We start from the raw sequence: 11,723 nt of genomic DNA, 5'->3' as shown, positions 1-11,723 counted from the left end.
GCAGCTCTCTTTATATGGGCTTCAATAAAAAACATGGAAAGCCCTATGATCCTGCTGCTCTTTATATAGAATATCCCTGTCTCATAAATAAGTTAGCTCACTTAGGTGTATTGTCTGTCTGGGTTTTTTGTATGCAACTCTGAATCAGTTACACTACCATTATCATGTCTGGTGGGTATCTGATTATGAGTGTTTTGTTTGGGTACATAGTGGATATGGATGTATGGAAATGGAAACTCTTTTGTCTTTTCGTGAGCTTTAGTCCCACAGTAGTTAATGGGAAGATGATGATCATCTCTCTTTCATGGAAGATGGAAAATGGAACTGCATCTTCTCTTATGTTGCTTTCATTTTATTTATTTCTTAGAAGAATCGACATTTTTGAGAAGTGGATGCAACAGATAGAGAAATGAGATATTATTAGGTTTGACTTATTATGGTTCTTGAGACCTCGGTGAGCTAGTTGACTATTGATTGATTATTTAAAGCTCCGTTTTTAGTGAACTGTTCGTCTTATAATTCATGTATAATCATCGATGACTTAATGTTGAATGTTGTACCAAAAATCTTACCATATTACATCTTTAATCCATCTACAGAATTTAAGGAGTGGTAAATGAGATATTGTTTCATAATTTGAATTTTCAAATAATTTTTACTCGCACATAGATATTATCTTATAGTTTTATCTCCTATGCAGATGGAAGATCATTTTAACTAGTGATGATGTAATATAATATCTATTTTTTATCATTAGTAAACCGAAAGTTATAGAAAATAATGGAGTATTAGAGTAGTAGTTATTTGAAAATAAAGTATTAATTCATAATTTAATGACAATGGAGTCAACGAAAGAAGGGATGGCATTTCAATCAATAGTGAATATTTGATACACTAAAAGTGTGTAATATATCGTATCGTCAATTAGTGATATAACATTAATAATAAATTTAATTTTAAAATTGTATGATGACATGTCATATAAATTATACACCATCAGTATATTAAATTTTTCAAAAGTACTAGTGTCTTGATAAGGCTTTTGTCAAGGCTTAGGGGAGGTAGCAGCGTTTTGGGGATGGTGGCGGGCTGTGGTTCCTTAGCTTTGAATGTTTCTTCATATCATAAAAATGGTTAGCCTGCCGAACAATCAAAGGCATTAGGGGCAGCCATTCCAAACGTAAACCCCGTAATTAATTATCTAATTCCTATTGCATTTATTAACAATTTTTTTACAAACAAATGTACTCTATGGTAGGGATAGATCTAGAGGAGAGCTATAACACCCTTAACCCATATATGTCACAGCATACGAGTTAAATATATCCCATCGATCGTATAAAATATTTTTTTAAAAAATTAATAATTTTTTATTTCTTTAAAATCTTAAAATATATTTCTTTATTTTTAAAACTGATATTCACGTGAAATCAAATTATAATATTTAAAAATATAATTTAATATTGTATTATTTATTCTATTTATAGTACTCAATATTATCTATTTTAAAACAATTTTATATATTATATTATAAATCGTTATATATCTAATATAAATATTAAAACAACTAAAACCTCATTAATATACACGCCACTAACTACAAATACACCAAAATATGATGTCCTTACTGATTCTGGTGTCAGACTTGATTTCCACGGAATGACGCTGGTACGCGTTCTACCTTACTCGCTAGCTTATTACCTACGTGTGAATCAATCACACGCTAAGTTTTCCACTTAGTGAGGTAATATAATAAAATAAATAAAACTTTTAGCATATAGAACATGATATATCATATAAAACATATTATTAAAATTAAACATGTATAAATCCAATTGCGATCAATAAAATTATTTGCATATACTGACAGTTACAAATTTAACTGTCGTTTCAAAACTCGTAATAAAATTTTTGCTTAAACAATTTGACAGTCAACAATAATGTATAAAATCAATTCTGTAATACTCTATTTCAATTCAAATTATCACCCACGATATCATCATGATAATATGGTACGCGGTCAGTAAACGAGTGAACGCGCTATTTGCAGTTTTATTATCAATAACATTTTCATTTTCAATGCCAGTAACAATAATGTACATGTACTGTAAAATACATCATCAATGTACCAAAATTTCGATATGGAATACACAATGTCATAACATTATGAACCCACAGTGCACATATAGTGGTAGTATCAATAATCAGTAAACAATAATCAATACTCACTCCACCTTATGACATGTCATGTGCATCATTAACTCTCAATATCATACAATGAACATAATTCAAAATCATATATTGTTCTCCACATAAAACATCCATATAATTGAATATAAATAAAAATATCAATAAAACCAGTATTGGACACTTCAAACCCAAATTATTCGCATGCTATAAAATAAACAATAATAAAATATTATGTTTTTAAAAATACGATTTAAAAATATTTTCTTTTTAGATCGATTGAGTTGACTCTTCGTAAGTTGTCATCGTATCATTTTATATAAAAAGTTAGTTGCACTCACATGTTGACTCACTAACTTTAATATTACGATCATTTCACTCTCGAGATTTATCCTTTTCTTAATTCACTTTGAGCTTGCTTTAATCCTTAATTAACCCTAAATCAACCTTAACTCTATCAAATTATCTTTCCCAATCCTTTAATAATTCACTTTAATCCACATCAATCATCATTTTCCTACTATATTCAACACTTCTCAATTAATACATTAGTATTGTAATTTTGCAATTTTCACCACTAACTTTTTGAAACTACTGAATATATCCCCTAAAATTACACCACTTTTCATTTCAATCTAAAATCAACATTCCATCACTAATTTCCAGCATAGTGTTTTAAATTTTCAAATATTTACAACTTAATCCTTCCATTATTCAAAACTTGCAAAAATGGCCTCCTAACTTATCATGGTTCCATAATGATCCAATGCATGAAAATCATCCTTAAATTAAATCTAATCCCTAGGACATTTTTATTAAAATTTTCCAATTATTCCTCCTTATGGCCAAAAATTACAGAGTAGTCCCCTAATAATCTCCAATTTGTTTTCAAGCTTCATTATCTAACATTCATTTATAATCAAGTCCAACCGTTCTAAATCAATCCTAAATTCAATATCTCATCACACTAATAATAAATTTCAGTATGAGACCATAACGTTCTCATTCTTGCTCATGGATCCTTCTAATTTCCATAATTTATGAAATGGTCCTCTAATTTATTCAAGCTTCAATTCAATCCAAAACATGATTTCAAGCACATAAGATCACTTCCATAACCATTATAAGCCCTTAAGGAATTTTTGAAAAAATTTCCAACAATTTTCCTTAAAGGCTGAATACTTTTAATATTTCCAAAATAGTCCCTAAATTTGTTTCAAACTTAAATTCATCATCTTGTATTCATTTTTAATCAAATTCAACCATTCTAAACCACTCACATATCAAAATAACCAATTTTCAACCTCTCTCCCTAATACCCCATCATAACCAAAACTTTCAATTAAGTCCCTCTAATCATTTCCAATAAATTTTCTTGCTTGTTTATACTTCTATAACACTCCTAAAATCAAAATTTAATCTTATTTCAACCAAATATACCTTTCTCTTCAACCACCATAAATACTCGCTTCACCATTTAAGCATGAAACAATGAAATAAATATACCAATTTGTAGAAAATTAAGTGTAGAACATTTTTTTTATTTCTCACTTTAGTCTAAACTCTTACTAAAATGGACCAAAAATGAAAAATAAAATCTTGCTCACCTTGGCTATGGAGTCACGTCAGGTTGATGGAGAAGAGAAGAGTTCTCTTGAAATTTCTTACAAAATCTCTCTTTAAAAAAACCAATTTAAAATGAATTAAAATTTATTTTAGCCTAAAAATCAAAATTACCCTTAATGAATCCTAATTTTTACCGTCATGCCATCCTTTGATCTCCATTTTAATATCCTTAAATGAATATAAAAATATCATTTATCGATTTCCACCTTTACCCTTCCAATTTTCAAAAAAAATAATTTAGTCATTAAATTTCACTATTCCACTTTAACATGGAAATTCCTCCAAATTCCACTAATTAAAAATATCAATATAATAATTCTAGTCCCAAACTACGTTCCTTCAAAAAATTTTTTTGCAAACTTTCAATTCGATCTGATTATCCAAATATTTTATTGATCTTTATCGCTTAATAAACTTTTATACAAACTCCAGATAAAAAATCTAAAACCCATTATAGTTTCATTTTTGGGTTGAACCACTCATTTACATACCCAAAATATAATTTTTGAAAATTTACATTTTTAATCTCTAAACTTTTATAAATTTAAACTTTGATCCCCAAACTTTCAAAATTTACTTTTCAATCACAGCTCCAAAATTTAGGATATTACAAGAGCAGTTGGAGACGGTTATCTTTTAAAAAATTTAAACTTTTATATGTTTTAGATTTTTTTTTTATATTTTATATTGATAATTTATTTTCGTCTCTTAAAATTTTATAATTTTGTTTTACCTTAAAATTTTATACTTGAATAAGCTGGTTTAATATATTTAGTTAATTTATGAAATGAATCCCCTACTTAGGGATGGGCATGGGTCTAGTTTGGGTCGGGTTTCGACCAACCTGACCCGAAAAATTTACATCATTCGCCCGACTCGACCCGAAAAATATATACCCTCCACCCGACTCAACTTATTGAGATAAAATTCGAACTCAATCCAACACAACCCGAAATAATAATAAAATATTATTTTTATTCAATAAAAACAGTGATTTAATTAAAAAAATATATATATAGAGAGATATTATTGTAATTATTCCTAAATATATAAGGTAAAATTATTTTTTTCGGATCGGGTCGTGTATTTTTCATCCTAAACCTGAATCCAACTCAACCTGAACATCACCTTTAAAAAATCTCGACCCGACCCGATCGGGTTAGAACCCATCGGGTTAGAACCCATCGGGTTCGAGTCCTATGCCCATCCCTATCCCTATCCCTAGCCCTACTCACTATTTCTAAAATAAACCCCTACTTGATAGAGTGTCATAGAATATATAGACTGGGGTCTTCTAGTTATAAGTTAATCTTCTAAGGAAAATGTTTTATTAAACCAGCTTATTCATAAGTATAAATGAAATCAATAAATTTAATTAATTTATGAAATGAATCTATTATTATTTATTTTAAGCATAAATTGTGATAAGAAATCCATATGCAAAATAAAACTGAAACAAAATAGCGTAAGAACAATGATCATAAGTGAATTTTGGTCACAACGAGTCACATCAAGCATCCAAATGGACCACAAAGGAAGATGTGAATTTCAGAGTAAGTTGTCTTTGACATCAATGTTTCCAAACACAAAAGATATAAACTAAATCAGAACAAAACCTATAGTGTGATGTATCATCCTTGGTGGTTTAGTGATCTCCGGGCATGCTCTTTATAATATCGGAGTCACTTGAAAAAGAAACACAAAATATCACCACAATCAGAATTATATATCTAGAGCCTATGTAAACTCAACATATTACCAACTCCTATATATATACCCGGGTCAATAATGCTGAGGCAGCACACTCTGAAGTATTTGCCACAGGCAGTCCCCAAGTCTACATTGTCTGGAAGAACAGAACCACATTTTTAAGGGAATAATCCTCTAAAACAAATGGTGAATTACGAGAAAACTTAAAACAACAAAGTATCCCATTAATCACACGAACCAGTATATCGCAAATTACACATGATAAATTAGAGTGACGGGGTAGGTGGTTTCCATCGAGGCACGATATTGCAAAGATGGAGTACACCATGGACCGCAATGATCAATTTATCAATAGGTTTTGACAAACTGTTTTAACTAAAGATTTGAATGAGATAGGAAGGGCCCGAATTATTTTTATCGACTATCTATAAACTGAACATAAAATGGATTCAATTCAATGTGATATGAAAAAGAATATTCCAATACACAGAGTAATGAAATAGGATAAGGAACATACTTCCATTGTCACGGTGAACTCCAACCTTGCACAACATGGCATAATATTCAATCTCTGACTTCCTAAGAGGAGGGCAGTTGTTGGCAATGATAATCAACTTACCTACAAATAATAATCAAAATAAAATGATACCATCTTGCAATTTCAGAAGCTCAATAAACATTATAGATTAGGCATCAGTAATTAAGAAAAAAATTATAACACACAAATCAACTCAACCATAATCCCCATGTCCAAGTTAAACACTATTTTAACCAAAATCCAAAAAGAAATTCATTCAACTTCAGGCGACCATCCAAAACAATAAAATAAAATTAACCATCATTTTTCATTTGACCAATGAGCTTAAAGTGCTAGGAATATTCAAAATAAAAAATCAGGTAGTTCAGCAATGTTGAGGTAAATAAGCAGACTTTTTAAAAGAAAAAGAAAAAAAAACAATACCTTTGGAGTTTCTGAGAGATTTAAAAACAGTTTAGTAACCCAAAGTGTATTTCACACTCTTCATAACGAGAGCCAATCTGTTGTTAATACTCTCATGAGTCTTCTTCTGCATTTCATGAAATACACATTCGAAGACACGAACATTAGTTAACATATTTTCAGGAGAATAAAAAAAGGTGCAAAAGTAAACATATAAAAAATGGGAGATGGAATTTTACGGTCTTCTTGGAGGCAACCATTGTCGTCGTAGGATGGGAGGCTTCGGAATGATGGAGGCGTGGAAGAGATCTACAAATGGTTAAACTAATGAAACCCTAACATGTAACGAATATTAATTCTGACTTTAGGGTTCTTAATAACTTTCTTATTGGGCTTTGGTCTTGCGACCCATTAGCAATAATAGATCAGGCAGACATATGAGAAATAATTAATAATTTATAGTCATAATTAATGTTATGTTAGTTATGTTTACTTACCCATTGTTAAAACATTAATCGAATATTGACATAATATTTTTCTGTTATTTTTTAATATTGACATGACATTACCCTATGTTGTTATTTTTCACTACTGACATAATATTATCTTATGGTGACAATTTATTCTCATCATTAATTTTTTAACGACGAATGACCAAATCAAACTCAAAACATATTGTTAGGTATAATTTTCAAAAGAATAATAGTTGAACGACTAAAATAGAAACTATGTAATAGGTAGGTGACCAAAAAAAGATGATGTACCCTAATTTTTATTGGCCGTTCATGTGTAAAGAATAATGATTAAAATTAAACAATAATAAAAAAAGAGCCTAAACAAAATGAGTAGGCTAGACTAAGCATTGTGCTTGAATTCATATTCTTTATACATGTACATGAATTTATGAAACACTAGCACAAACAAGAGGAAATAATACACAGTTGAGGGGAAAACAATCCCCATTAATATACAGGCCACAACATCAGAAGCATTCCATCTTGCCATCCACACACATAGGCTTCCTACTTTATCTCCCCTGCTTCTTTGATAATGGCTCTGCTTGTGCTTCGGTCTACAACACGGTAAACGATGCATCAAGAAGTGGACGTGAATTACGACAAAATGGTATCATCCGTATCCATTATAATTGCAAATAGTAATAATGGAAGAGGGTGCTTACGACATTAGAAAGCTGCTCTTGAATGTAGGCCATTGATCTCAACATTGCACCTAATGTATCCCTGGATACCTGGAATTTAACCTCCGACTCCCCCGTAGTGGTCTCGGTGTCTTGAAGCTGGAACAGAGATGATAAATGAAAAGAAAAGTAAGCAGAAAGGCGTAATTGAGGTGTTTAGAGGGTAAAGATGAAACCTTGCTCAAGTCTAATGGAATACAATATTAAAGCAAGACATGAATCATTTATCGTTTCTGCATCACAGATTTAGATTCAACATGATTCCATTCGAAAACCAATCTTACAAACAGATTACTACACAATAAAACATGTGAAAATGTATTATATAATCACAATGGGTCAGCCCCATATAAAATATCACAGCAGAGGTTTTTTCTCAAATATCGTAACCATTTGGAAGAGTGTGGCTTGATTATGGTTTAAAATACCTTCAAATTGATGACGGCGACCCTGTTGGCTGGGGTGGAGAGCTGTTCACTAATATAAGCCATAGACCTCAGCATGGGTTCTAAAGTAACCCTTGAGAGCTGAAACTTAACCTCCATTTCAACTGATGGGTTCCTGCCATAATCTTGCAACTGTATCGATTATATATCAGATATGCATAAGAAAAGGGTTTGAAATAAGTAAATATGTGAGAAAACGTGATTTGAATAAAATTGTCTATCGACTCCACAATTGTGGACATAACCAAACAGTTTTAAAGGGTTAATTGTACCTCAGCAATTAATTTGAAGGTTAAAATTTTTAAGGTTAATGAAACTAAATTGTGACACCAGCTTTTTAAAATTTTACCATACACGTACCTTTAAATTAATGACTGCAACTCTATTCCCAGGAGTTGAATTCTTATTCTCCATCACCCAAGTCATCGATTTTAAACAAGGAAGAACCGGCTGCATCAAAGAAACCAATAAATTTATCAACCCATATATTTAATGAAACCCGTTAAAAAGAAAAAAGTTACTTGTTGTACCAAGTTATCAGGATGATTATCATCCCGATGGAGAGAAACAGGAGCCATATGTGGCAGATTCAAATCTGAGACAGAATGAGCTGGAGCACCAGTGTCATTAAGATTGAATCGCCGTGTTATTTCATCCTGCTGTGGCCATAGCAAAGGAGCTGTATCTTGAGCTGAAGTTGAGCTCCTACTGTTATCATAAGCAGCACTAATACCCTGTGAACCAGGAGGTGCAACTTTTGCAAAGCTTCTCTTTATGACAGAAACCTTCTTCCCACCTTCCTTAAAAGCACCCATTGCAACATTATAAGTCTCGGTAGCTATTGCCCCATCTTCAGCATATTTGATTGCTTCCCAACATAGACTATTATACGTCCTGTCAGGGACACTTGGCCATACAATGTTCACCATGTTCGTCTGTCCCAACCCCAGACTTTGCATTTCTTGTCCATCTTTTCAAGATGTAATGAGATGGTAGCGTAAGTACATTTGTCACGGTGAAGACTGTCAAAACATGTCTACAAAGGATGCCCGAATACTCAAACATATGGCAACTACAATTAGCTCTCATTTCGGGGTAGTTTAAGGTAACTATGTATGCTTTGTTAACATCCTCAAACTTTGCAACTCTAAATGTGCTGATGGTTTCATTCCCTTCAATTCTATTAGCAGTGTAAACAAAAGTTTCAACTAGTTCTTCTTGAAATTTTGTGAATATTTTCCGTGTATACAGATCTGCTGCCTGTTTCTCCATAGGTGACGGTGTTCGCAGGACAGGAGTGGTGCAAATAGTGTCAAAATCAGCTTCAATCTCCCTTTCAAACCAGTTCTCCATTGCTTGTTCATACTGTCTAAAGAACAATGGTATTGTGGTCTGTTGATTAACATAACCATAAAAAAAGGAGCCATCAAATCCTTGATTGGGTGATATTGCAGCAAAAAAGGAATCGCGAAAATATACAGGGACCCATTGAGCTCGAGCACTATATAGTGATTGAAGCCAATTGTGTGCACTAAGATTATACTTCTCAAGAAGGGAACTCCAAGATAATTCAAACTCCTCAATAGTTTCAGTCAAATTTATGCAATTATATAGTTCTACCTGAAAATTAGGATGCACATGACAAAGATGAGCTAGTTTCTCCGGTCCTTCTCTTAAAACATGCCACTTATTGATACAATGTCGAACACCTGGAAGCACCTGTGACACTGCAGTTGTATAGCTCTGTCTTGATCAGTGATTAAAGAAACAGGTTGATGGTCGTTCATTGCTGTAAGAAATGTTTTAAAAAGCCAAACAAAAGAAGCCTCAGAATCATCTAGTAGTAATGCACAACCAAACAAAATTGTCTGACCGTGATGGTTGATCCCAGAAAATGGAGCAAATGGCACCCTATAATGATTTACTCTGTAACTCGTGTCCAGTTTCAAGGCATCACCAAAATGCATGTAGGCCGTCCTTGACCTTGCATCGGCCCAAAAAACATTAGCCATTTGATTATCATCATCCAGCTGTATTGCATAAAAAACCAGGGTTCTCAGCTTGCATCTTCTTGAAATAATCGAGAAGATTTTGAGCATCCCTCCCCAGTGTTCTCTTTCTGGTAACAGGCCTAACAGCATAATTCAGTGTCCCGATATTCTTAACTGAGCGATTTGCTTCAGCTGGAGGAGTGCTCCAGACTCCACGATTATTTGTGTCCGAGGAGACATGATTTCTGTCCATAGAAACATACATCACACCGCTTGGTACAATTCCCACCCCTTGGTAACCATCAACCATGGTCTTTGCAGCACCAGCTAAGTGCCTACGGGGATGAAGGCAATGCACTTTGTTTGGACTCATTGCAGAATGTTTATGCTCCTTCACAAATTTTGTAACAACCCACTTATCTCCCTTTAACTCTATTCTAAGCATTGCATCACAACTGTCAGCAGACCTTCTTTCACACCGTCTCTGCCACAGACAAACTCCCTGGCAACTATTGACCCCTCAGTCTTGGAACGACTAAGTTGGCCAACTTTGGAGCTAAATCCCATATGTCTACAATACTCATCATAATAAGTTTTAGCAGCACCTTCAGAATCGAATTCCATAGCGAGATATGGCTCACAAATCTCATCCTCGTTGTGAGCTAGGGAATTGTTTACATGATTTAATTCACCTTCACTAGGTTCGGCTTCCCCATCATCTGACATTCCACGATGGCTCATACCCTCCTCTGAATCAATCACATGGACATCCATACTACTTCACCACAGTAATATTTCGTACAGCGCCTTACTTTGTGAGCATGCAGCGCAGCATATTCTATTCGTTTTAAAGCAACCTGAACTAGTTTTCAGTCAGCTAATATGAAGCAACTCGGTAAACATAATCAACAAGCGAGCAATCTGACAAAACATACACAAAATTATCAAGATTTTTACAACAAAAAAAAAAGCTACTGATAATCATGCTATGCAATTACCACAAATTCTAGCCAATTACATGGAGCCGTGATGCAAAATAAAATGCAAGCTCAAAATGAAAGGTATAAACTCAGATTCCAAATTGATTAAATGCCCTAAAATATCACTCGAAATCTGTTCTGTACGTAATTATCCATACAACTGAACACGTGTTCCCCTAAAATGAGAGGAAAACAATAAGTTGAACAAAAATTACAATAATGTATTTCCTCATATGCATAACAGCAAAGAAACAAATCAAAGTGCTCAAAACTAAAACTCCATGTATTGAACCATAAGAACCAAAACTAAAGAAAACCCATTCCTCATAATCACCTAAAAACAGAAACCCAAATAGAAACATAGCAGGAAGGTACTGGCCTCTGATCAAATTCATGAATATTCCATTAGAGGAAGTGAAGAGAGTTAGGCAGTACCCGGAAATGTGAGTCTTCCAAAAAAAAATTGACAAAGAGGATAAATATGAAGAATTAAGGGGGAAATTCAGAGCTAGAAGCAATATGAGAGATTGATCATTTGATTGGGCCTGAAAATCTTTTATTCGTTTTATTATTAATTTTTCCTTGAGAAAGTGAGAAACCCTAAACTCTAGTTGTTTTAAAGTTAACAAATTTGCAAAGACGCCA

At 32.9% G+C, this 11,723-nt stretch overlaps 1 protein-coding gene and 2 pseudogenes across 1 annotated transcript in view; 1 reads left to right on the top strand and 2 right to left on the bottom strand.

Annotated features, from left to right (window-relative positions):
• LOC120142149 (la-related protein 1A-like) overlaps positions 1–11,723 on the top strand; it is a 36,567-nt gene that overhangs the window by 18,246 nt on the left and 6,598 nt on the right. Inside the window, exon 16 of the mRNA XM_039156884.1 lies at positions 7,621–7,627. The gene's annotated coding sequence lies outside the window, so the exon portion shown is untranslated. The remainder of the gene's footprint in view (positions 1–7,620; positions 7,628–11,723) is intronic.
• On the bottom strand, positions 5,382–6,844 carry LOC120142153 (annotated as a pseudogene).
• On the bottom strand, positions 7,286–11,016 carry LOC120142150 (annotated as a pseudogene).

Source organism: Hibiscus syriacus, unplaced genomic scaffold, assembly GCF_006381635.1.
Source record: "Hibiscus syriacus cultivar Baekdansim isolate YM2019G1 unplaced genomic scaffold, ASM638163v2 tig00110819_pilon, whole genome shotgun sequence".
Taxonomy (NCBI): domain Eukaryota; kingdom Viridiplantae; phylum Streptophyta; class Magnoliopsida; order Malvales; family Malvaceae; genus Hibiscus; species Hibiscus syriacus.
The sequence above is the reverse complement of the archived record's forward strand: the minus strand, read 5'-3'. Positions and strand labels throughout refer to the sequence as shown.